We start from the raw sequence: 27,695 nt of genomic DNA, 5'->3' as shown, positions 1-27,695 counted from the left end.
GTAGCGATAAAAGAGACAGGCTTGGTGGAGGTTTACTTGGCAACTGTTTGGAACATCAGTGTGGGAGCCTGAAGCCCCAAGTCAAGTGCAATGCCAAATGAAAATGGCGGCAACCCTGCTAACTGGGTTCCAAGCTCTCTGGAACTTGTGAGAGGCGCAGAGAAACTGGAGGTGGGAAAACAAGGAACAGTAAACTTGCCGAGAATGGTAATAAAAATCATAGCAAATTTTGTGTGCCCTATACTTTACATTACAGACATCACCTTAGAGTCATTCATCTAAATCCTCAAAATGAGCCTTATTAGTTACGGTTATTTTCATTTGGCAGATGAGGAACCTGAAACACCGGGATGTCAAGTAGCATGGCCAAAATCACACAACCAGTCAAAAGAAAGGTGGGATTTCAAGCAAGGTCATGATCTTACCACCACGTGAAACTGCATTTTCACAGCAGAAATGGCGCCTAAAGAAGTAGATAGACTGCACTTGAAAGTCTTTTTTGAATATGTGCTCAACGCCAGGAACTGTGTTGGCACTTCAAACGTCGATTAGTAAGATCTAGTTCTCAGTTTGAAGATGTTCATGGTGGCTACAGTGAAAAGTACAAAAATTCAAAGTGAATCGGCATTTAAAAAAAAAAATCAAAATAAACGTTCTATTTTTCATTTCACTGTTTGGAGTCGGCAGAGCAGCTCTGTTTATCGTTATAAAGTATGGCTAAGCCTGGAAGCTTGATGTAATGGAACAAGAACATTACTCACACGGAAATATCTGGAAAAAGTGTGTTTGTATGTGAGAGTGTACGTATTCGGGAGGGAGGCTGGTAACCACGATGCCTTCACTTCATCTTTCCAGGCTATTTCTTCCCTATCCCCAACAACAGTGGTGAATACTGGGGGGCATCTGGGAGGCAGGAGCATCTGTGGGTCAAATCATTTTCGAGCCTCTTCTGAAGTCAGTTCATTTTAAATTGACAGAATCACTTGGAGCTAACAGGAGTTTGAACTTTTGCCCAGCAAGATATCCTGCCCACTGGTAAGTAAACATGCACCGGGGACAAACAGTTTTTATACAACTCTTCATTGTATGATGATAAGATCTGGGGAAGCTTTTTTTTTTCCCCCTAGTTTAGATTTCTTTATTCAAATATCACACTCAGAAATTCCCCACCCCACTTTGCCAAGACCCGACATTCACTCCCTTGTCTGGGAACTTCAATAATTTGGCATTGGCTGCCAGTAGGCTTTTTCTTCAAAAAGAATTTTAAGTGCTATGTAGCCTCCTGAATTTTTTTTCCCTCAAAATTATACCAACAGTATAATTGGCTTATAAAGAAGATAAATATAGAGGAAGGGCCTCCGGCCAGTGACTACCACACCCGACTGCTCCCCTTGAGTCCCCAGCTGACGCTGGAAGGAAACTGGCTCACTGAGGTCCCTGTGCTAGGCATTCATAAACATCTTCCCATCTGAACCTTGAAGCAGCTCTAGCAGATGGTAACGGTCACCCTGTCCCCATCTTCCCCCCTGCTTTACTGAGATACAACTGATATATGACATTGTGTAAATATAATGTGCACAACCGTATTGATTTGATACACTTACAGGTTGCAAAATGATTACACCACAGTATTAGCTAATACCTGCCCCCATTTATTATTTTAAGATGATAAAACTAAGGTCTGAAGAGTCTCAGTAATTTGACCAAAGCCAACCGGCACCGAAACCAGAGGTCACACAGGTGTCTGGATTTGAAGTCTAGGGTCATTTCCTCTTTGCCAGAGCGAGGCTGCCATGTTTTAAGACGTTCCCTCCCACCCCCAAAGGCCTCTTAATCCTGCCTGTAATCTGATCATAACCCAGACCAGTTTCTGGAGGTTGAAGGGTGGCCTACGAAGGAACAATAGCCCCACAATGTCCTGCCCACAGAAATAAGGTTTAGAAGTTGCTGCTGTTTCCTAGTATTATTACCAGGCTGAATAACAACGTGGGTATATTTCTCCCTCTTTTGAAAGATGGCAAGTAAAACAATACTCAGCTCTAGAGTTACCAACGTAAGGATGTCAGCATTAGCCTGGGGGGAGCTTCAAACTCCTCCGGAGTGTTTTATGTAATAATGCATCTCTAAGCCAAATGGCACTGGCAGGTAATCCCTTCTCCTTGTTTTATGGCAACAGTGCCTCCCCGCTTCTCTCACACGTGGCTAATTGCTGATGGAAGGAAGGAGGTGAGCTGGTCTCAGGGTGGCTGGCAGATAAGCCTGCCTTGGAGTTGGAGGTCCTTATCTTGAACTCTCGCATGCCTTTTCAGTCCAGAAGCTGAGTAACACTTTTCATAATAGCTGCCCACCCCCTTCCTGTGGGATTCCAGTGGTTCCAGAAAGAGCATTCCTGCAGACCTCAGAGATTTATGTCCGGGGAGGGTGTCTGTGGCTGGGAGGGGACCTGGTTTGTGCCCCTGGCAGAGTGATAGTCATCACTGGAAGGGATACAGGAAAGTCTGAGTCAGCAACAGCAGGGTTGAACCCGAGGCAGGGTTTGAGACGCTCTGGAGAGCCGGAATCTCCACCAGGCTGGGCCAAGCTGCCTGCTTGGTGGGATCGAACCCTGGACAGCCAGGCCCGCACGGACTTTTCACAGCCTCATCTGCCATCTGAGGCCCTCTGAACACGGCCCCACTTCTGGGTTCAGCTTTATTGTCCATTAGCTTCCTTCACATCTCTCCTGCCTGGAACATCCTCACCCCCACCTGGCCATGCTGCCCTTCCTCTCATCAAGCCTTTCGTCTCGCAGGAGGCCTTTCTTGACCACCCCAGCCCAGAGAGGATGCTCTCTTCTCTGGGTGTTTTAAAACTGTCTGTGCCACTCTGTGTGTACTTACCACATCCTGCTTTTCTCAGGTACCTAAGTTTTTATGTGACTATGTTCTTTCTTTCCTAGCATGGCCAGGTGAGTGCCTGCTGTCCTTCTGACTCCCATCTCCTCCTACCCTCCTTTTGGCTCACTCTGCTCCAGCCGTGCTGGCCTCCTCACTGTTCCTCAGAAAAGCCAGGCACACTCCTGCCCCAGGGCCTTTGCACCAGCTGTTCCTTCTGTCTGGAACACTCCTCCCCCAGGTTAATGTCTCACTACTTCCCTTCCTTAAAGGCTCTGCTCTGTTATTGTAATTTATCAGAGAGGCTTCTGGCATTACCCCAGATTACAACAAACAAACAAACAAACATTCTTTCCCAGAACTCCACTTCTACCTTCCCTTGCTTTGTTGTTCTCCTTTCTTTCATCATGGATTTTTAAATCTGCTTATTGCCCTTCTCCCCCTACTTGAATGTAAGCTCTATGAGGGTTGGGATTCCCCACTATTTTGTACAATGCTGCAACACTAAGGACAGTACCTTACATGTAATAGACACATGCTAAACAGGTATTGAATGAATATCTCTATGTTATTCTGGCCCTTGTGCCTAGCCAGTACTAGGCCATACGTGTTTATGTGTGTATTTGGGATACACACATGTGATATATACCATATATGGTAAATGCTCAACACATATTTGTTATAAATGACAATATTGCTGTTTCTGAGCTCAGACCCCTATTACTGAGGTATCAGCAAGGTGGGGGGGGGGGGTATCTCTGGGTCTAAAGAAGGGAGGTATGGGGTGGGGTAGAGCAAGCACGGACCAGGGAGGACAGAGTGTCCTGTTGTCACACTATGTCCAACATTACAACCTACCAGCCAGGTTGGGCCCATGCTCACAAGACAACTATAGAGTCGCCCATTGGGCATCTGGTTTAAGTGTGAATTCCTGGCTGGTAGCCCTGAGAAATCAAGGGAAAAATTTTCAAGTTAACCTGCATCTTCCTGAGAGGAGCCTCAATGAGAGACAAGGGCTAGTCATGCAAAGCCCTGGCCCTCTCTGCTTCCTGCCCACATCGGAGATTCGGACCTCGTCGCCTCTGTAGAAGGGGGCTTGGGTCCTTACAGCCACAGGGAAGTCTCTGGACCTTCAGCTCAGCTCCGATTAGGATATTTCCACAGAAGTATAAAGTACACCCTGAAGTATGGCTGACTGAGCTGAGCTACGGACGAGCCTGCTGGTGTGTGGACACCTGGGATGGGGGGCTGATGGGGCTGTGAACGTTCTTTGCTCAGAAGCCCTGAGATCAAGGACCATCCTGATTTTGCTGAGTGGGAGTAGAGGAGATCCTGTCTGAGGCAAAAGACAGCCAAGGCCTTCGGTTGCAGCACAACTCACGTGATCACAAGCTCCTTCTGAGAACGGATGGGCTGTTTGGGTAAAACCCAAATACACGGTCCCCTTCCCAGAACCAAGATCTGCGCATAGTGGGGCTACCATGTAGTCAGTCCAATGTACAAGCAGCACGTGCCGGTGAGCAAGCAGTCCCCAAAGTTGCAAATCTCAGAGCATACCATCAATAATGAGTCAAGCTACTGTTTATTAGTCCCTGATATGTGACTGGTGCTATGCTAGAGTAATTTTCCCAACCACCCTCCATGGTGGGTCAGAACGGCTCATTTGCTGAAGGACTCGCTGCGGTCACACAGCACAACCAAGCCTGGGACCCCTGGTCCAGGATGCCAGGCTGCCTCTCACAGCCCATGGCCTCAGAGTGCTCCCAAGGCCAGGGGGGGTGAAGGTTACAGAGACTGAGCTACTGTGGAACCCCTCCAGGTGTGGGGGGGACGTCTGCACAAAGGAAGCAGTGATTCTGCCATTTCTTGAGTTTTGATGGACTGGTGGCCAGAAATCTACAATGTTTTCAAAATTGACTTTGGAGGCAAGATACTCTGACTGAGGAAGAACATAATAGCAAATACACAGGCACAGGCACAGAGCTGCCCCCACCTCCATACGAGAGTAGTGGGGGGGGGCCCTAGTGACTGCTATCATTTATGCAAGGCTAACAGCCCAGCACCATTCTCAGTGCCTCACCCAAGTTACCTCATTTAATCCTCATAGCACCTCTCCCCAGTAGGAGTTAATATACCCATTTCTCAAATGAAGAAACTGTGGTGTGGACGGGTTAAGAAACGTGCCCAAGGTTATTTAGCTCATAAGAAACAGAGCAGTCTGACTCCAGAGCCTAAACTCTTAACTCCATCCAGGCTGGGAAGTCAGAGGATTTCTGCTGTGGTCATGGCCCTCCCCACCTTGGGAGGATCGCCTGGCCTACCAACCCAGGTTTTCTCATCTTTGAAAGTGCAGGTTGGACAAGGGCCTCTAAGATCACTCTTTTGCTGTGCATTGGCTGAGTGCAATTCTTTGCCTGGCACTGAGCTCGTCTAGGAGAAAACAGAAGTGGACAAGCCATAGACTCTGTATTCAAGGAACTCAAAGCCTGGAAGGATCCTTTCCAGCCAGAAAATCAGAGGCTCCACTGCAAGGGGACCCTTCTAGGCTGCCTCAGGAAGTCTCAATTCCTCCACAGCCTCTCTCAGCTCTCTGGAGTTAGGACCCAGCCTGTTCTCCATCTGCCTGATTCACCTGTGAGCACTAGCATCTTCCAGCCCTGATGCTGTGGTTCACGCTACTTAAACCTACCCAACGTCCCAAGGACCAGTAGACCATCCAAAGGATCCAAACCAAGGACCAGCAGAAGCCCCAACTCCCTAACTCCTTCAAGATACCTACATTCCCTCTTTTTTCCAAATTTCACTACCATTTACTGCCTGGCACATACAGTTTAACTCATTATTGGCATATGTGTCTCTACTCATTTTGTTTGTTTCAGCCTTGTTTACCAGACATGGTTTATACTTTTTTATTCCCCACAGTAAGAAACACAAAGCTACACACAAAAAGAATTCCAAGCTGGCCTACGAGTTCCACCAAGGTTGTCTCTTTGCCCAAGAAGGGGTTCTAAACTGGACTTCCTTGACTCACGTCCATTCCTCTCAAAGGAGAGTCATTAACTTTGGAAGCCTCAGCTTCTTCATTTATAAAATGGAAATGATACTAGCATTTCCCCCATCAAACTGTTATGAGGATTCAACATAATGCATAAAAACACTCAGTTTTAGTACCTGACAACAGTGAAAGCTCAGTATTAACTGCTTTCATGACTGGTAGATGGTCTCCAAAGATGGTCCCACTGATTCTCCCTTTCCTTGATGGGCATGCTCCTCCCATCGAAAAGTGAAGTTTGTTTCCCTCCCCTTGAACCTGGGATGGCCTGTGGCTTGCTTTGGGCAAAATACACAGAAGTGATGCCAGAACTGTGCTAGTTCTGGATCTAATCTTAAGAGGTCTGGCAGTTTCTGTTTCTGTGCTCTCTAGGGCAGTGAGCCACCATGCTGGAAAGAAGCTCGGGTGCAGCCACCAAAGGATGAGGCCCTTCGTGGGGGCTACCAGATGTAGGAGTGAAGGCTCCTAGCAACTTCTAACCCTATCCCAGTGACCAGCTGAATGTAGCCAAGTGAGGGAAGCCACCTAACCCAATTTCCCAAATTCCTGACCCACAGAATAAGGAAAATTAACTTATCATCGTTTTAAGCCACTAAGTTTTGAGGGTGTTTTTTTGTGTAGCCTGGATAACTGAAACAATCAACATTATTATTGTAACTCTCGTGATTAGATAGATTGAACTCAATCAGTTAAGGACACATTGAGGGGCTACTGAATGCAAGACAGGTATTTGTATCCCCCATGATCCTCAGAGCCAAAGCAGATAAAAAAAAAAATAAACAGGAGTCCTATCTAATTCTTCACCTTGAGGTTTCCAGTCTAGTTTGGTGGGAAATGCTACCACAGACATAACTACCATACACATAAGCATGGGGTACATGGTACTCAGAGTGACAAAGTCTCAGGAGGATAAAAGGAAGAAGAGATGAGCCTTGTTTAGGAGGATGAGGCGGCACAGGTCATATGGGCATTCATAAAGAGAAAGACGTTTTAGATAGATCTCAAAGGGCAATAGGAAAGGAGTTTTTCTTTTTAAACAAAGCAGAGCCCTAAAAATGACTCCAAGAGCCTTGGTCCTCACACGCAAACTGGTCTCAGTGGGGTAGCAGAAGGGTCTCAGCTGCGGACCAGAGGGACTCAATCCCACCCCATATCACTGACAGGATTTCAGGAACACTCCACCTGTTTTCTTACCCGTTAAAGGAGGTGACAGTCCCCAAATCCCACCAAAGGCTCAAACAGAAGCAAGAGCTTTGAAAATCTGGAACATACTCTGCAGACAGGTATAAATAGTGAGGTCTGAACTGTTAGAGGCCACAGCCTACGTTGCCCCCGTCACCCTTTGCGTCAGAGTACAATTCTGAAAGCCCAGAGTGTCACTTGCCATCTGCAGCATCATCGGAGCTACGTCCTGACCTGTCGGTAGCAGGTGGGGCCGCCGCCCAATCTTGGCTCACGGACACCAGATTTCAGGGAATCTCGGCCAGTGCCCACTGAGCCCATGACTTTCACAAAACTGAAATGTATGTTTTCAGGCTGGTGAAGTACCAAACTCAAGGCTGCACTCACACTAGTGGTCCCCCATCACAAATGCCTCCTTTCCCCTCTGAGTCATCAGTGCAGATGCTGCTGTCCTCCAAGCTCAGCTGGAGCCCCCACCACCCATGCCCCACCGGCCTTGACTCTCCAGCCCTTTGGGAGCTCCTCTGGCGGTCCAGCATCTGAGTCTGCCAAATCCTGTATGCCCACTCCAATTCTTCCATACATCTCTCAAGCATGAGGCTTATGGTATGTGAATCTTTTGCAAATCCCAGTGGGGCCTACGACAGTGTCTAGGACAGTCACCTGCCATCTAAGGCCAGCCGTCCCCAACAGCAGGTGGCTGTGCCACTTTCTAATGAGAAAGATAAAGAGCGATAGCTACCTGACCCTCCTCTTGCCCCTCAAACGTTGATGTGCTGATATGGTGCCATTCCTACAGACGAAAATGATAGGCCTGAGTCTGTAGCCAATGTTTGATTCACATTTTCTCCTTTCTAATCCTCCCAGAAATGACCGATATTTGTAAATGCTACATGTTGATTTCATGCCGTTGCTTCGTGAGTGGGGGCCATCCAGTCCATGCTTCCATACCGTTCACACTGATCACAGAGGAAAGTGGGCCTTTTCTCCTCCAGCTGAATGGCTCCAGGTCTGTAAATGAAATCTCGACCTTTAGAAGCAGTGCTGAGGATAGATACTTCATTCTCCAAACTTTCCTGTTTCCAGTTCATGATGAATTCCCGGCAGAGTTCCTTTCTCACAGCTGAAAACATTGGCAGGTTGCAGATTTGGAAGTTTCAGCCGGGAAGCATGAAATTTCATTAACATCCCCCAAAGCACACACCTTGGAAGAGTAACTTTACCCAAGACTAATTAGAGTCACTCTTAATAAGGAAATTACAGGGAGGATTAAGACACTTCATCCCTTTCTCTTGGCTTCCCATTAGGGGCTTCTAGGGTTACAGGGCTTTTCATAAATCACCACCCGTGTAGCCCATCTGACTCCAGCATCAACACACCATCACTGCCTGGGTGTTTTCCAGCCCAGCCAATGAAAGCTCCCAAGACACCTTGGAACTTTCCAGAATAACTGGGATGCAAGAAAAATACATGGTAACCTTGAACAAATCCTACTGCTGGAGGTAAGCAGGGGGGAAGGTTCCAGAGGGCTGGGAATAAGGAGGTGGCTTGACCATAATGAGGGCAAATCTTGCCAGAAACTCATGTCCATTCTAAGAGGAGAGTGGTAGGCAGAAGTCAGGCGCTGGGGCTCAGTCTGTAGGCACAGGCTGCCCCCTCTCCCCACTGCCCACAAGGCGAATGTTGCCAGGAGGAAGACCAGGCATGGCAAGGTCTCAGGTCTGGCCCAGCCCTTCGTGAATCATGGGTCCTTGAGAAGACCCCTCGCTGATTTGTGCCTGTTTCCTCGTCCCTCAAAGGAAAATATGCTACTGTCCTGCCTATCTCAGAGGCTCTGTGAAGATAAACTGCAGTGAGAGCCAACAAAGGACTCTGTAAGGTGGCTGAAGGGCTGCCCGTGTGCACCTGCTGGGCACTGTGCTAAAGGCCGGACAGGCCCACACTGAATTCTCGTGGCAGCCCTTTGAGGGGAACATCCTTACTTCCACTTTGCAGAGGAGGACACAAAGACCTTTTCTGGAAGTTTAAAAAAAAAAAAAGAAGAATAGGTCTCTGAAAACTAAATGTCTGTGCAAAATAAGGGCTCCTGTGCATAAGGGGCTGGGCGCTGGGCATGTCTAAGGGGAGGGGAGGCAAAGGAGAAGTTGGGATTCTCTCCCATGCTACCTGTGGTCAGTCAGTAGGGGCTGGCAGGGGCAGTGCAATGTGTTCAGGAGTCTGCAGCAGCGTGCCCAACGGAGGAGGAGGAGGGCGGGTTCGTCGCACGACAGTGGTGGTTCAGTCAGCTGATTTCAATTCCCGAAATGATTCCTGCTGGGTGCAGTCACATTACCATCACTGCCATGGCGACCACAGGAAGCACTTACTGAGCACTTACTTTGGGTAAGCAGGCTTTTCCTAAACACACACACACACACACACACACACACGCACACATGAAAAGTAGGAAGGGGTAAAAAAAATGTGTCAGCCTTTGGACACATATAGCTGCTTTGGGGAGGTAAGACATTTGCGCACACGAATCTAACAGCTAGTCATGCTGTATATGCTGGGTGGCGAGTAGTGAGTAATTAATAAACACTAGTGAAGTTCCGATGAATCGAAGGGTTCACAGAGGAGGCAGATATGGATAAGAGGTGGGCTGTGTCTCTTAGGCAAAGGGAACGGGCAGAGAGGCAGGAATTGGCATGGTGGTGCCCAGAACTTGGGCAGTGAGATGGACAAGGGCAGGCTGTGATCCGCTGGAGGATGTTTTATTTTGTAGGCCATGGGCAGAACGTTGTGGCAAAAGGGGCAAGCTCCTTTGGTCTATTTGTAAAACTCCTTCCCTGATTCATTTCAAATTAAAATCAAAATGGCTAATCCCACCATAATCTGTTGCTCCTGTCACCACCCGACATCCCATTTAGGTAAGTCCATTTCAATATTCATCCCTACTCATAGGGAGTGTGCTACGTCATCCACAAGGAGGCAGCTCAAAAGTAGGATGCCCGACGGGTAAGGAATGATGGATACGGAACGAGTGCAAGATGCATCCCCCAGAGAGGTTCCCTTCTACCATGGAAGGAAACACAAAACGAAAACTGTTTTCAGGGAGAAGAAACTTATTCTATGGATGACAAAGATGGCAAGGAGCCTGGAGTTTGTGGGGCAGGAAGACAGGGACAGTCTCCCGTCACGCAGGAGCAGGAGAAAGCAGTCATTTCAGTGGTTAATTCCTTTTACCGGGGCATAGTTACAGTTTGCTACAGAAAAGGGTCACTCAGGGGTGCCTGGGTGGCTCAGTCGGTTAAGCATCTGACTCTTGATTTTGGCTCAGATCGTGATCTCACAGTTAGTGACCCTGAGCCTCGCATCAGGCTCTGTGTTGTCAGTGCAGAGCCCGCTTCAGATCCTCTCTCTCTGCCCTTCCCCAACCTGAGCTCTCCCTCTCTCTCAAAATAAACAAACGTTAAAAAAAAAAAAAAAGTGTCACTCAGCAGCAACCTTAGGAGACATTGATTTCAATGATTCTAAAGGCAGCAGTGACTTTACATCTTATCACATCCCCCAATCACCTCTGAAAGATGCCATTGCTTTTCAGAAGGAATACCAGTGGGAGAGAACGGACAGCACTTACAAATCTCCAGGTTTAAGGGGAAACTGGGTGGCTCAGTCGGTTAAGTGGCTGACTTCAGCTCGGGTCATGATCTCATGGTTTGTGAGTTCAGGCCCCGTGTTGGGCTCAGTGCTGACAGCTCGGAGCCTGGACCCTGCTTCGGATTCTGTGTCTCCCTCTCTCTCTCTACCCCTCCCTCGCTCATGCCCGGTCTCTGCCAAAAAATGAATAAACATTAAAAAAAAAAGTTGTTTTTTTTTTTTTTAAAGAAATATTCAGGTTTGTTGTGTGGCTGGAAGGGCCCATGGGTCATTTTGGCAATTGCATCTTCTGACCACCTAATCCCCTCCCCCGCAAGCCCCACTGCCCAGCACCACTGTCCTTCGGGGGCCCTGGGATACAGGAAGAGCTGAAGTCTGACGAGGCAACCAGGAAGGCCCTCTGGAGAATCCTAGCGTGGGTGTCAAGGATGTGGACATTCCCCATCCACAGGAAGTTGATGGCTGGGGTACTGGTGAGAAAATGAGCTAGTTTTTTTTGGTACGTCAGCTGTGTTTCTCAGTGTATCCTTACCCTCTCCAAGTACATGGGGGATGCCTAGAATACTGTCTATGTTCATACACAGAAGACAGAAGTGAACATAGTCCACCTGCAGGACAGGAGGGCCACAAAGAGCTGTCAGCGTGGTCACCCCATGGGACCTCCCAAAGGTTTTGCAAGTGAGGACTTTTCACCAGTCCCTGATGGGAAGTCGCTTAACTTTCTGATTGGTATTCACAATCTTCTAGCCATGTTTTGTGGGTGGACTTTCCTCCCGACATCACAGCGAGGGCATTCAGAAGAATGCGCAATGTGGGAAATATTTACCCAAGTGTGCAGCCTGGGAAGGGGGTCATTATTCATGAAGCCTTCTGTCACAAAGTCCCCAGCAAATGCCCCTAAATATAATTTCCTACACTTACATTTAAAAAAGAGAGCGAGAGCAAGAGCGAGAGCGAGCTGGAGGAGTCTGATATTTTCTAACAGTTTTCTTTTTCCTGATGCTCTCTGTACAGGATGATGTAGTTGTTTACTTTAAGGCTCAGGAGTCAGCCAGCATTGTATGAAAAGCTTTCACACACACACACACACACACACACACACACACACACACACACAAAACAACAAAAAACACACATATAGCGAGACAAACTCCTTTCCATGATGTTCGAGCAATTAGCAACACATGAACAGGCTTGCTCATGCCCTCGCTCCAGGATCTGCTCCTTCCTCCTGTCATAGAAGCCACTCACCCCAGGATTGGCTGGGGTAGGGGGGACAGGGAGGACACTCATTTCCCCAGGGAGTGGGCTGGGGGGGGGAGTGGGGGGGCAATGAACAAATGGTGTCCTCAACGGTCCCATATCCAAGCCACTTTTGTGGCTTCCTCTGCTGTTCAACCCTGCGTGAAGTGAAATTACAAACCTCAGTATGCCTATCTGTAAAATGGGGAAATAAGAAAGCTTTCGGAGGCACGGTTAGAATAAATCACACCTATAAAGGTGTTAGCATGTTACCTGGCCCGCACAGTGGAATGGTGGGCACACAAATGAAGGAGTGAGGACGATCTGGGTTCAAATCCCAGTTCTACCACTTATTGGCTGTGTGATATTAGGGGAAGATCTTTCTGTAGCTCAGGAGACCTACCTCGTAGGTCCCTTGCAAGCATTACTGGTCAATATATGCAAAGAGTTTTAAAAACAACAGGTACATGGTAAGTGTTGTCAAAATGCCAGCTCCTATTATTTTTGGCTTATAGAAGACATTGTATAAATGTTTGCTGCTGCTGAGGACAGCGAGGAAAGCGATTTGAAAACCAGTGGCAGGACAGGGGAGGGTGACACAGGAAGGGTCATGTTCTCCGTAGAGGATGTGTCAGAATCCAGAAAGAACACGTACATGTACAGCTTAGAAGCAGAGTTAACTCACAACATAATTTTATAGATGGGAAATGGAAAGATGTCTGTGGTTTTCATGATATAAAGTGCCAAATGAAATCTTTGACTACATCTTCTTAGCTGTAAAATGTGGTTCAAAAAATGCTGAGAAATGCCAAAGTTGTGGAAACCAGGAGAGATTTCTCCCCTCGTCAGAGCCACGTGCCGAAAGAGTAGGGCTCGGCTAGGTCACTCCTTGAGAATTCTCCACCCGTGAGGCCACAGGCTGGGCTAACAGCACGCCAGCATTCCACCTGGGATAACCCTGAGGTCCCAGCCTCATCTTGGCCTTGGTCTTGGGAAGGAGACAGGGACTGTGCTTTATCCTTCCAGCTAACCAGACCACGTGACCAGCTGCCACACTTCCTGTCCTTGAGACAGACCTCCCTGCCAAAGACAACAGGAAAATCAAGACTTTGGTGGCAAAATACTGACATGCAGACATTGTCCTCAAGCTCAGTTCTTACTACAGTGAGGTTTTTTTTTGAGGGGAGGGGCTGGATATTATAACTTAAAATGTTAACATCTCTGGTAGTTTAGATACTTTCACGATCTTGTTCTATCCCCCCCCTTTAATTATAAAATACACCTACAGAAGGATATACAAAATGCATTTATTTTAAAGAATAACCAAATAAAACAAACCCCTTTTAGCCATGACACATCTTGACAAACAGAAAATGGTTGCTTGCTGGTCCTCAGAAGCCCCTTTAAACCTCTCTGGCAGCATCCCTCCCCCTACTTCCCATCCAGGGGAAAGGGTAACCACCATCTTGTTTTTCTTTATAGTTTTATCACCCCTGTGCTTGTCTCCAAATAATATGTTGCTTGTTTTTTTTCTGTTTGGGCCCTTTCTATATGTGCAGCATGCTACACGTGTCTTTCCAGAACTTGCGTCTTTTGTCTCTGTGTCCTCTTTAAATCACCAGCTCTTACAGCTCGGGTCTCCATTCTGAGTGGGGGAGGGGGCTCCCTCTTTGTCTTTTTAAAAATTTTTAAAATGTTTGTTTAGTTTTGAGAGAGCATGAGTGGGGGAGGGGCAGAGAGACAGGGAGACACAGAATCCAAAATAGGCTCCAGGCTCTGAGCTGTCAGCACAGAGCCCAATGTGAGGCTTGAACTCATGACCTTCGAGATCATGACCTGAGCTGAAGTCTGATGCTCAATCAACTGAGCCACCCAGGTGCCCCTCCCTCTTTGTCTTTTAAAAGCACCTTTATAAAACATCCCTCAAACATCCTCCATAAAATATCATGACACAGCCACTGAATGGATTCATTCCATCCCCTTGCTTGCTAACCGGCTGCCACATTTACTCAAGCTGTGGCCACTTCCTCACCTTTATAATTCAAATGTACTTTCCTTAAATCAAAATGACAATGACGTATTTTGGGTAGATTTAAAGATAAAAGAAATGCATTCAAACCTTCCAGATGATAATCTCTTCCAAAAGGGGAGTTCCCCGCCCCCAGTACCACATTCTTAATATTTTTGCACATTCTGTGTTTCTTTCCAGTTTTGTCCAACTGCTCACACTCTTCCTATTCTTGCCCTTCCTTACCGATGAAGTCTAAACATCCCTTTTTATGGAATTAGGATTTTAAGTCTCACATCTGTACCGTAACCTTTGACCAATTTGTATAGGTGTTCACAAAGCCCTCTGACTGTATTTTTCTCCTCCCACAGAAGTGCCTATTTGGATCAAATGGGCTTTTTACTCTCATAATTCTGCAAACTGTTAGCACCATTTTCTACAGAGCAGGAAGGAGCATCAGACTGTCTGCGTTTTATCCTAAACTTAGTGTCTTCAGGATTCAGGATTTACCGTGGAGCTCAAAGAGCTGAACGGAATCCATCATCCCGGGGATACAGATGCATAGGAATCACATAGTTTTTGCACTAGAAGCATCTATCATTTTTCAGTTTAGGGGAGGACCCAGTTTGTTCCTGCCTGTGCCATACACAACATATTGCCTTCCTGTGCTCACCCTATGCCAGCGCATCAGGCTCTCCCCAGTTCCCAGGATGGGGGGCTGATTTCCCTGCCATTAACCTGCTTTAACACTGGGAGATCAACACTGGGGGGCGGGGGAGGGGGGGTAACAGCTGGATGGGAGGACCTGAATTACAAAAACATCCAGACTAGTCTCACACGAAGTTTGTTCCTTGTCACAGAATGACAGGACCACATAGAGCCAGTCCCATGGACTCAGCCGGGCTCTCAGCACTGTGCTCCTGACAGAGATGGACCCAGGCTCTTCCTCCCATGACAAAGCCCCTCATATGTGACAGTAGTGCCCCTCCCTTGTGCAGGAGTGTGCCTTCTGCCCCAGCCCACTCATGCCTCCTTCTCTGACTTCCTAAGAAAATTTCTGCATCACTTACTTTTGTACAGATTTCATTTTCTGGTTCACCTGTGCTGGTCTTACCTTCCTGCACAGACTAGAAGTTCTTTGGACAAGGATTGTGTCTTTTCCTATCCCTGGCATACCTGCCACTAAGCTGAAGACATACCAGGTATTGAAGAAATCCTGGGTGTCTACCATATACCAAAGCAGGACACTTCCTCTCTGGCTGATGGCGCGTATTCTGTGTGCCTTCCCTTCCTTGGGACCACTCTTCCACTGCCACAGGTTTTAATGCTGTAGGTTAAATACCTCTACATGTCAGCCGTTCCACCTGGCAAGTCCAAGTGGACCTCGTCAACCCAAGGTGTTTTCTAGTGAATTCTCTGCTAAACGTTTTACAAAAGGAGTTGGCTTTTGTAAGGTGAGCAATCACGCCTAAGTATGTATGTATGTATGTATATTTTTTTAAGGGTCAGATTTTATTTTCAAGTTTTCTTGTCACTTCTACTTCTTTGAGGTTCACTTCTAATTTACGTACAATAAGAAATGCTTCCCGTATTTCTAATAAATTCCCCCATAGGAAAAAAAAAGTCTGAGTGAATTAGACTATGGGATTATTGCCACATTAACAGCAGTGCATTTCATTTGGTTGTGTTTGAGTGTTTCTAGTGTTAACACCGGTGCATCTAGGAAGCCTTCATAAGTCAGGACTTGATAAAGGAGGTTATCAATCTATGACTTGAAAGCCAAAACAAAACAAAATGGGTGTCAGCTGGATAAATAATGAAGAAACGCTAAGAACAAAGCCATCATTTTCCCCAACCACTCCTTCCTCAGACTCTTACCATACTGCATTCTCCATGCTCTTTCTGGAGGACCAGGGAAGGCCTCAAAACTCATCACCACTCCTGTAATTATCAGTTAGCCAGGCCCAAATTGAGCCTTAGAGCTGAGCAGCTCAGCTCTAAGAGCCAGGGCCAGGTAATGAGCTTAGTTCCCTAGCAACCTGTACATAAGTATTCCTGATAAAATGGATTACATACTGCTGACGAATCCCAAGTAAATATCATATTGACCCAACAAAGGAGTTAATTTGTACCTTCTGCCATGCCATGGGGGCGCTGAGAGAATTCTTTATTCTCTGTTTATATTATCCCTGGAACATCATGGTAAAATAAAATGCCCCAATGGGGTCAAGAGTAGATGTTTCGACTTCTTATCGCCCCTGCAAAATAAAGGTCTCATAACAGGAATAAAAGGGTCTGTTTTTCCTTCCATTGCTTTCCCAATACAATTCAGATTGCCTAAAATACTACTCCCCAAGGAGTTATTCCAGAATGCCCTGAGCAACAGACGTAAGTAGTCACCCCACCGTAAATCAACCAACCGCCATTTTATTTACACCTGGTCTCTTAGGAGTTTGGTTTGTGTTCATCAGTCTCAGGGGCCTAATCTGCACTGGATATTCAGACAAAATGAAGTTTCTAGAAGCCAATGGAGTGTGAATCCAGGCTCTGCCACTTCCAGCTGTGTGACCTCTCTTTGGAATAATAGGTCTACCTCAGAGGCTTGACTTGAAAATTAAATGAGTTAATAGATATAAAATGTTTGAAATTGAACATGGAGTATAATGAGTCCTATAGAAATTGTTGCTATAGTATTGTCATTATTGAGCCAAGGACGACCCTGAAATGGAAGGTGAGGACTAGCCCACCTAGATGACCCCTGTCCCCCTTTCTCAGACCACCACAAGGGCAGTTTTGCCCAAGATATTCTTTACTGGAACCAGTAACCTCTTCCTCTCACATTGGGGACCTGGCCCCAATATGTGACCCCCTCCATCCACCATCTCAGTCATAGGAAGGAGACAAAGTGTCTAGCAAGAATTCACTAGAATCTTGTGGATGAAACAAAGCATTTAGAGGAGATATGCAGAAACCACTGTCATGGTGACCTTGTGTTGGCCCTAGTTCAAGTTATGGGTTGGGGAGTCAGAAGGATGAATTACTTAACTCCTAGGGACATATAATCACAGGCGTGTTCCTCACACCTTAACTAGTTACACTTCTAAGTGTAATTGATTTCATCATTAAGAAAAGATTTTATAATTAACAAAAAAGGATGGCCCCTCCTGATGTACTTATGAGAGGAACAGACGAATTCAGAGAATGAGCCACAGCTATAGTCAAGGACAATCTGGGCTCAGGTTAGGGGACAGGTAATATATATTTTCTCTTTGTTTAGCTAGTATGCCTGGGGGTCAAATCTACCAACAATGGGGGCTCAAGTCTGTTTCATGAACAACTGGCCCACTGGTCAGAAGAGGTCATCATTATAGGCAAACAAAGCAGGACAAAGCTCTCTATCCAGTTTGGGGCCTATTTTTGTAAAGGATATTGAAATTGTTAACTAGGTAAGACAGAAGCTAACATTTATTGTGCCTTCTGTGTGCTAGAAACTGTGCTATGCTTTAATGAGAGCACAATAATACCTCCTAGGAGCTCTTCTGATGTGGCACCATTAGTCATTGAAAGTATGTCTGAATTTGAAACCCTGATGAAGAAGGAAAGCCCTGTGAACGTAAAGGCTTTGATCAAGTAGAAGCCTTTACTGAATTGAGCTCTGAAAAGGGAACACTAAATAGAAGCACTGTTCATTGATTTCATCCTTGTTTTTCTCTCACATTAACAGCAAGCAAGTCTGGAAGGGTCCTGTGTATGGTTCCCAGCGAGTTGCATTTTTCAAAGATCTTTAAAATCCTATAGATCATGCTGTCTAATTCTTTCTGTGTGTCCTCCCCCAGCTTTTATGATGAGTGAGGAAATCAATGCCCAGAGAAATATCTAAGAACCATCAGTGTCAGAACCAGAACAAGAACCAGAATTCCTTGATTCACAGTGCCTTCTTTCCTATATCCCATTTTCCCTACAAATCAACAGGGCACAAACACACACAAGTAGCTGAATGGGACATACCCACTGTCTGGCAAGATCTCAAAGTCAAAGCATTAATGGCCAGCAGGACCATCTGAAGTACCTGAGACCACTGTAACAAAAAGTTCAGGTTATGTGAGGAAAGCCTGTTGCCTAAGTTGAGCAATCTCAATAGACTGACTTCTCCAAATTGCCCCGTGTGTAAAACATCAGTCTACTATCAAAATTCAACATGAATCTAAAAATGGACACAGATACACACACACACACACACACACACACACACACAGAGTAAATCCCGAAACCCAGCAGATGGTGTTGGGGGGAGGTGGGAGGTCTGATGTCAACCAATGAGGAAACTGGCTTTGTTTGGTGAATGGGTTCGATGACTTGGCCCTCTGGTTTTAGATTTCAAGTTGAAACTTTGTATTTAAATCTGATCCTGTGTACCCATGAACTGTGAGCAAAGGACACCTTAGAAGTGTGTAGGTCACCGAACCCAACTGGCAGCTATCTAAATTCACATTTCTAATCTGTCTGGGATTACACCACCAATATTTTCTAGACTATCCAAAGGAACACTCTACTTTCTTCACCAGCCTTTCTAGATGCAGAGGGAAGGTCAAATGGCCTGTGGCAATTCTTCCTTCAGAAGCTCTCTCTTACTGCCTCTGGACACATGTGGGTTATTGAAACAGCCTCTTTCCCAGTATGTCTGCTTTTCCTTTCTCCCTTTTGTCCATGGCACACGGAGGCGTCACGCTGCACTAAGTCCTCACTTCCCATGTGACCCTCAAGGAACCTTTTATCTCCAGAGTAAGTCCAGACTGCTTGCCAGGCATTGTAAGATCTCCCCAGCTTGGTCAGAACCTCCTCAGGAAGGTGTCTTTCTCATGCCCTCCCACTGTGGGCCTCCTGTTTCAGCACAGCCATTACTCTCCTTTCACTGGCGGGTCTGTTCCTGGCAAGCCCTTCTTCCCTGTGGCTCCCTGTGCTCTGAGCCCCAGATCTGTGTGAGCCTGGCCAAGCTGTTGAGCACCCCAACCTCAGTTTCCTCATCTGCCCAAAGAGACGGCAGAAGCATCACACCCCATGAAAGTTTGTGTGAGATTACATCAGTTCTATGCAAGATTCACCACATAATAGGTGCTCATTAAGTAGAAGCCTCTCTGTGCCCCTCATCACATACTATATTCTCAGTTACTGATTGATGTATATTTTATCTACTCCCCTTGAACAGAAGAGTTACAGTCCCTGCTATCCTCCAATGCACCTGATAGGGTGCTGGCACAGAGCAGAGCTTCATGACCAACTTTCTCGTCATCAGAGTGGCATATCCTAGCCACGTTCCATCTACTTCCCTCTCTCTCTCTCTCTGGTAGAAAACCTTCCTCAGTGAGCCAAAGTGGTTTATACACTTGCTTCTAGGTACTGTTTTCTGCAAATGCTTGTATTAACCATCCAACCCATTCAGAGATGGCACTCACAGAGAATATGAGAAATCTAGGTTTTAAATCTGCTTCCCCAAATTCCATCTCCACCTAAATCTCAGGAATGCACCTGTTTTAGTAATGGAAGGACCTTTGTAATGACAGTCTTCAGGAACCGCTGCTCCATATAAACATCAGCTTACATACGGGTAGGTAAAAATCATCAAGATTTATTCCAGACTCTCAGAAGTTACAGTGTTTTTAAACTGTTGTTTTGTTTTGAAGTGAAATCCCCTCTTCAAACGATAGGTTACTTGGAATCCTAATGTGTGAAGAAGTTAGAAGTGCTCCTTTGGGAGAAGGAGGTGAGCGAGGGTTCCCTTGCCACGGCCTATCCAGGGTCTGTGTGTCCTCATGCGTGTGCACACACATGCAGGCACACACCGCACCTCCACAAAACCTCATGCAAAAATTACAGCTTAGAAGAATATGCAGATAGTTTAGGAAGATGGGTAAGTATATTCCTTAGAGGTGGAAAGAGCGTTTAAATCTTGCTCTGCCACATGTCAATGTCAGATAGATTATTTACAATTTGCACTCGAGTTTATGTTCTAGAGAGAGAGAAATGGCAATAGAAAGAGGCAGTTCTGTTGCAGAGAGGCAAAAGCCATTTCTGGGCAGCACCTTCTGGTTCACTTCCTGCTGACGCAAGCTCCACAGGAAGCCAAGCATGGACTGATGGCCTGCAGCCCCCAAATACAGCATTTCTCTACAAGAGGCCCTCACATATTGTAGAGACCTTGGAAATCATTTGATGGAAGAATAGTGACAATGGGGATGGTTATACGCTGTCACCTGGTGAAACAGTTCATTATATAGAATATCAACTTTATAAATAAACAGATAACTACTTTTAAACTGAAAATACATCAAATACTAGTCATTAGAATCACTCTTATTTTCTTGAGCTTTTCTGAATTTTCCAAATTTTCTACAATGAACAAACATGCTGTGATAAAATTTAAATATTTTTTATTTTTTTAAAGTTTTTATTTGGGAGCATGAGAGAGAGCATGTGCGCATGCATGAGTGGGGGAGGGGAAGAGAGGGAGGGAGAGAGAGAGAGGGAGAGGGAGAGGGAGAATGAATCCCAAGCAGGCTCTGTACTGTCAGCACAGAGCCTGACATGGGGCTCTTTTAACTCATTTAACATGAGATCATGACCTGAGCTGAAACCAAGAGCCAGACGCTCAACCAACTGAGCCACCCAGGTGCTCCAAACTTAAATATTATTTTTTAAAAGCCAAGGACAACAGTTTCGGAAAGAAAACAAAGCAACGAGTTCTGGGCAGTAGGTGCATGCCAGCACTTCTCACACTGTGGCGCAACAAACATGTTCCAGTGAAGCGTTGAGTTCCATAAGGCCAAGAAACATAACTATCTGGTTCACCACTAACTCCCTCAGCAGGTGGCATGGTGCCATGACACCCATGGCATGGTACATAGTGGTTGCTCAGTAAGTGATGGCTGAGTGGTCAGGTGTGAGGACCTCATCCTATTCCTGCCCATTTCGGATATATGGACAGTCCCTGATTTCCGATGGCTCAATTTATGATGTTTGTGACTTACGATGTAGTGAAAGCAATATGCTTTCAGTGGAAACTGTACTTCAAATTTTGACCTTTACACAGGCCAGTGATTGTGGCACTCCCTTTTGAGGCTGGGCAATGGCATGAGCCCCAGTTCCTGGTCAGTGACATGGTCACCAGGGTCAACAGCCCACGTGCTTACAACCAATCTGTATCCATACAACCATTCTGTTTTTCACTTCAGGACAGCATTCAACCAATCACATGAGATATGCAACAGTTTGTTGTAAAATAGGCTTGGTGTTAGATGATTTTGCCCAACTGTAGGCTGATGTAAGTATTCTGAGCATATTTTCAACTTATGATGGGTGTGTCAAGATATTACCCCCTCATGTAGAGAAAGAGCTCTAATTCCTGTGCCTAGGTCCCTTTCTCTTCCCTTCTCTTGCACTCCCAGAAAACAGACACATTTCCAGAAACGGTCTGATAGATCCTACTATATCTGCCAGCATTTTTTAAAATTTCAATCTCACTGGGTCCAAGTCAGATAGAACTATCATCCTTAGACCCTTTCTCCTATGTGTGATAGCAAATGCAGACAGGGGAAAGGAGTTTGGAGGTGAGGCTATCTGAAGTAGAGAATTTAAACAGTAGGAAGGAGCTCCACAGAATAATGTGTGAACAAGGGCCATCAGGAAATCTCCATTCCAATCTGGATTCTATTACAGACAAGTTGTAAGGCCTTGCTGGGCCTCAGTTTCCCATCTGAAAGACAGAGTAACCATACTCACCTCCCAAAGACACATTTAGGGCATGTTCAATGGCTGATATAAGCGAAAGCATTTTTAAAAGCAACTGTCCATTTTTAAAAGCAACTTTAAAAGGCATTTTTAAAAGCATTTTTAAAAGCAAATGCAAGGTTTCCTTAGAGGCAAAGAGACAGGAGCATCATAGATTAAGAGCCAACATGCATACCTCTCTGCCCCCAGGGCACATGAACATTAATTAACTCTATAACCTTTGTTTCATCAGGTAGAATGTATCCTGGTATGTTTCAAGACCTGAGTCAGATCCTTCTCCTCTGTGAAGCCTTGCCTGATTATGAAAACTCTTATCTCCTCTGACTGGCTTGGGCATGCCTGGCCTGTCTGCACATAGACACATCCTACCAAACACACACACACACACACACACACACACACACACACACACACACCACACACACACACACTTTCTCTCTCTCTCCCTCTCTCTCCCCACCCATACTTTCTCTCTCTCTCTCTCTCTCTCTCTCTCTCTCTCTCTCTCTCCCCTCTCAATCCCCACCAGCCCTCCATGGCCTCAGACCACCCCTCCTCAAGAGAATTGAATGTGTCCGCCATACTAGTTTGATTTGCGAGCATCTTGATTACCAGGTGGCTTTCTGACCCACACGCCAACTCATGGTGTTGAACATGTCAGTCTACTCTTGTGAGGCACCAGTTCCAATCAAAACTCCTCCAGCCCCTTCCACGTCTGGCTGCCTCATACAAGCACGCTCTAGTAGGAGGCATACTTTGTTCAACTGTTTCTTGGCTCTTATAATCTGACACAGTCATCTGTTTTTCAAAATATCTCCCAACGGCCTAATTTTTAACTTTGCTTTTTGCTTCTGTGTTTGCCATCCTACAGAAACAATGATCAAAACAAACATCAGGGTTCCTTGCAACTGTCATTTTTTTCCCTATGCTGTCAACACCCCTGCTCTGTAGTTCTCACCCTACGCTCACACGGATTACTAAAACTCATTTGAAAAATGTCTCCAGTTGCTTTTTAAGGATTTTTCCATTCTGCATTTTCCCCAGGGCAGCGAGGGAACCTGGCCAAGGGAGATTCTCTAGGAGTTCACCCTCTGTTTCCTTCACAGCAGCTGAGAGAGGCACAGCCCTCCAGGAGCTAGCTTCCCAGGCCTGGCGGGAAATGCCAAAGGGAGGGGGATGGGGGCGATGAGGTAGAGATTAATATTTTTAAAGAGGAAAAATCGTGGATGAAATTACTCGAGACAAGTTTTATGGGATCCAGTCGGAAGCAATGATTTCACAATGGGGTTCATACATAGAATCTAAAAATGCCTGAGAATTTTATTTCCTGTAACTACAAAAACAAAAACAAAAGCAAAAACAAACCCATCACTCAGTGGCTCTCTCGTCCCTAAGCTTTCTGTGCATGAGTGAGAGGCCTGAAGAGGCAGTTCCTGAAGTCACTCCTTGCCCTAAGCCCTGACTTTGACCAAACCTGTAACTTGTGGAGCTGCACTGGGTGCCTCGCCCAGTGAGGTTGGCTCATAGTACAGTAGGTCTGGAACAACATGGCAGTTGGGGTGCGCAGCCCCTGAACAGTCAAAAATCTGCATAGAACTTGACTCCCCCCAAAACTTTACCAATAGTCTTACTATTGCACAGAAGCCTTGCTGAGAACACAGTCGATGAGCACATATTTTGTATGTAATATGTATTACACACTGTATTCTTACAATGAAGTAAGCTAGAGAAAAGAAAATGTTATTAAGAAAACCTTGAGGAAGAGAAGACACGTTTGTAGTCCTGTACTGTCTCGAAAATAAGCCGCACATAAGTGCACCAGTTCGAGAGCGTGTTGTCCAAAGGCCAACTGTACTTCCGCCCCCTCTCTACCAATCATCTGATCTCGCAGGTGCAGGAATTTTCTGAACATCCTCTACTCTTCCTCTCCTTCACTGCTGTTGTTCAGCCATTTTCATTTGCTTGCGGAAGTAGGGCACAGAAAGAGGTGAGAGTTCCAGCGTTGGGAAAACAGTGTCGAAGAGGAGATTGGTCGATAAGTTCTAGGTTTCCTCAGTCATCTCTCTGCCCTTATCCTCTTTCAAATGCCACCCATGCTTTGAGGTCCTGGTTTTGTTCCACCTCCTCTAGGAAGCCTTTCCAACTACCCTTTGCAGGGCTTCAAATGTCTCATCTCCGTGGCCCCATTAGAAGAGCTGTCCATCACTCCACATACCTGTCTCCCCAGGAGACAGTCATCTCCCTGAGTTCAGAGTTGGTATGTTTGGAGCTTTGTAGCCCCAGAATCTAGCAGTGTCTAGCCTATAATAGATGCTCAAAAAAACCTGTATATTCATTGAAATCATTATGGACACTACTTTTTTAACCAAGAAACAGTTATTGTGTGTGAAAATAGTAAATACCATTGATAGCAGTTTAACATCATCCATTTAAAAGTCATCTGGCAGTTTTAAATATGGAAATTTTAGTTTCTCATCTGTATCAATAGATGATACTGTAATTCTGGATGGCTATGTCAATCTTGATGAGCATAATGCCTTTATGAAATAAGAATTACATTGAGGGTTCTTTAGTTGTGAGAGAGAGGGTCTGATAGAAATGAGGGTTCTCTATCTCAGCTGGAGTTGGAAGTCCCTGACCCACCTTTCATACTACGTATTTGATAGTTAATTAAATACAGTTTTGTAGCTTTCCCTAATTCCGGCTATTCCACCAGCCCCAAGAGCACACAGCATAGCAGGAACTGAGGTCAAATATACTGGTTTGAATTGGACTGAAATTGAAGTTACTGGCTTAATTTACTGGCCTGTCTGCCTTTTCTTACTAGCACTGGAACAATGGAGCTGTTTCATTTGCTTTTCTTCCTTCCAGATCTCCAGGAGAAGGATCAGAGTATATGAACCAATGGCAGGTAGGCACGGCACAGAAAAGGCCAAATTGGCCTTGAATCGTACCTTCAGTGGGCTGTGAGGACCATATCTAATTCACGACTTGACATCATGACTGGTGCCAGCAGGTTTATATACTCATCACCATTGGTCACCACACCAGACATGGCACCCACACCTCACACACATTTAAGTCCCATCGGGCAATCTGTATAATAGTGTATGGCCTGAAGCTATGTGCAAACTATCAAGAAGTTCTAAAGGTGTGTTTCTATGGGGGCCTTTTCCCCTACACACTGAAAAACAAAGGCTCACCTAAAAGTAATTAAACCCGACTTAACATTATTGCTGCTTTGTGTGTCATAATTAAGTAAGAATGAAAGAAATCTTAATAGGATTGCAATCAGATCTCACATTCCTTTATCATGTATTAGAGTTTTAGTTGAAACCAGGTTCAGGGTCCTTTCTTTTCAGGAAAAGTGAAATGAAAGCCAGACTGAGCTATGGCTACTGAGCCCGGTTCCTGTTCCCACCCAGACCCTGGCCCAATCCTCCCCTCCTCACAGCCTGGCTTGAGCACCCTCCCCACTCCAAACCCCAAGAGCACCTCTTCTCTGAGTCCTCCTAGTTTGAACACCCACCCAATACTCTTTGCTGCCATTTGTTTACAGAAAGAGTATAAACTCCCCATTGCTTATGGAGTAAACCCCTCCACATTTTGCTGATAAACCTAGAGCCAGCACCTACCTCATAGTCAGGTGAGTGAATAATAGCTACTCTTTAAAACCATGACTCCTGGGGGCACCTGGGTGGCTCAGTCGGTTAAGCGGCTGGCTTCGGCTCAGGTCATGATCTCATGGTTCCTGGGTTCGAGCCCCGCATTGGGCTCTGTGCTGACAGCTCAGAGCCTAGGCCTGCTCTGGATTCTGTGTCTCCTTCTCTCTCTGCTCCTCCCCCACTCATGGTCTGTCTCTCTCTGTCTCTCAAAAATAAATAAATGTTAAAAAAAAACATGACTACTGGTTGTCAGAGAAAAAGTCACCTTTTCTAGAAGTTGGGAGTTCATAAAATGATTCTTTGTAAGACTGCTTTCATTAATAAGCTAAGGTCCTTCAGTGAAGTTAAAATATGATTCACTTTCAAAAACTGAGATGAACATATGTCTGCTGTGTAAAGTGGGGTGTGCTATTTCTCTATGGAATGATGGTGGCAGGGAAGAGGTGGGGCAAAGTTGCTCCTGTAACTATAGCTACCTGACATCAGCCTGAGAAAAAGAGTTAGTAAATATCTGAACTATTAAAGTCTCTTCTCTGCCCAACCCCATGCTTTAGCCATCCAGACCCCAATCTCCATGTGTCAGTTTGGGTATTGTTCTCCCATAAAGGAAATCCATGGTGTTTATTAAATACTGCTTTGTGTTCCAAAAGCTGCCATACAGTGAGGAACCTTAGCCTTGATATTCTACAATGCACAGAGGAGAACACTGCTGACATGGAAGACATCCATTCCCATATCTCACTTATTCAACAAGAGGTGTAGGAAAGCTGACCCTCCACTGTGGCTTCCCAAGAATGTTGAACCTCTTGGCAATATGTCCAAAGAAAAAACACCAGTGTGGATCTCTACCCATGAAACCACCTCAGACAGGGAAAGAGATGGCTACCTGCTAGGGGTAGGGGAAGAGGGGGAAATCTCCCCCCACAGAGGGGGGCACGGTGCTGGGTCAGGCAAGAGAGAATATCAGTGTGATATCAGAGCAAGGTCCCACTGGACTAGGAGTCCCAGAGACCAGATGCTAAGTCCACTGTGGCCAAAACAGAGTGTCTATAGGCAAAAGACTTCTACCTCGTTGACATCTGATTTTCTACTGGTGCAAAAAGTAGAGTAGAAGAGATAATTTTTATAAAATCTTCCAACCCTCCAATTCTGATAGTGAATACCCACCAAATGTGAGGCCCTGTGATAGGTGCCATGGAAGATAAAGACTTACAGGACACATTTTTTCATTAATCTAGAATTACACTCGAGTGGAGAAAAGAAAAAGTTAACCATATGACTGATCCTCTTTTACCGTGTTGAGCTCCGCATATGTACACATACATGCATAGACCCACAAATATTAGGAATTACATAACACATTTCAAAAACAAGGATAGCTAATGACTCCTGCACCTGTTCAGAAAAGGGATTTCCAGATTTTCAGAAGGTGTTTCTTATCTTCCTGAGAGATCAGAGGGATAGGAAATATCCACTACATCACTGTTTCTCAGTGTGGAATAGGTGATTGTAGAAGTGGAGCTTGAGATCAAATAATTGGGAAATAGTAGATTAAACACAGGCAATCTTTTTTTTATCCCCCCATTGCATTTCTCCTCAGGGACTTAAATAAGCAAGTACATGTCGAAGCAGTCTAGAAGAAGTCAAAATTTCAATTCCCCAAACTATGGGCCAAAGGATCCTTTATTCTTAGAATTTCTCAAGTGATGAGGGTTCAGAGAAATACCCTTTGAAAAACAGTGTACCAAAAAGACTGTAAATTCCCTGAGGTGAGAGACTGGAGATACCATTGTATCTCCAGTACCTGGCACATGGGAAGAAGTCAATAAAATATCATAAAATAAAAATTTGCCAAATGACCAATAATAGTTGAATTCAAAGTGGAAGAACATCATGGCAGTGACATAGAGGTGAGAGTGTGCCAAGGGGCAAGAGATTGTCTCTCCATGATGGTGCCCTGTACTGTCTGGGCTCCAGATGGGCACGGGGGGAGTTTCAGGTGAGGTTGCCTTTGCCTTCTCAAGAAGCTAAAGACGACAAACCCATAAGCCACCATAAAAGACCTTCACTCCCCGCAACAAAAGGGGCTTCATAAAGAATGTTGGCATTTCTTTACTAACAAACAGTAAGTTAAAAAATCAGTTACGATAGTCATTGGTCAGACTCCATAATGCAGCTACAAATTATTTTCATTTCTTTACTGCCACCTTCTGGTCCCCAGGCTCCCGCACAGCCAGCTGAAAATGAGC

General features: G+C 45.6%; 1 protein-coding gene across 6 annotated transcripts in view; it reads right to left on the bottom strand.

Moving 5' to 3' along the window:
- PRKCE (protein kinase C epsilon) overlaps positions 1 to 27,695 on the bottom strand; it is a 494,970-nt gene that overhangs the window by 121,729 nt on the left and 345,546 nt on the right. The gene's annotated exons all lie outside the window — the stretch shown is intronic.

The sequence above is a fragment of the Acinonyx jubatus genome, chromosome A3 (genome assembly GCF_027475565.1).
Source record: "Acinonyx jubatus isolate Ajub_Pintada_27869175 chromosome A3, VMU_Ajub_asm_v1.0, whole genome shotgun sequence".
NCBI lineage: Eukaryota > Metazoa > Chordata > Mammalia > Carnivora > Felidae > Acinonyx > Acinonyx jubatus.
This window is presented reverse-complemented; position numbering and strand designations above follow the sequence as displayed.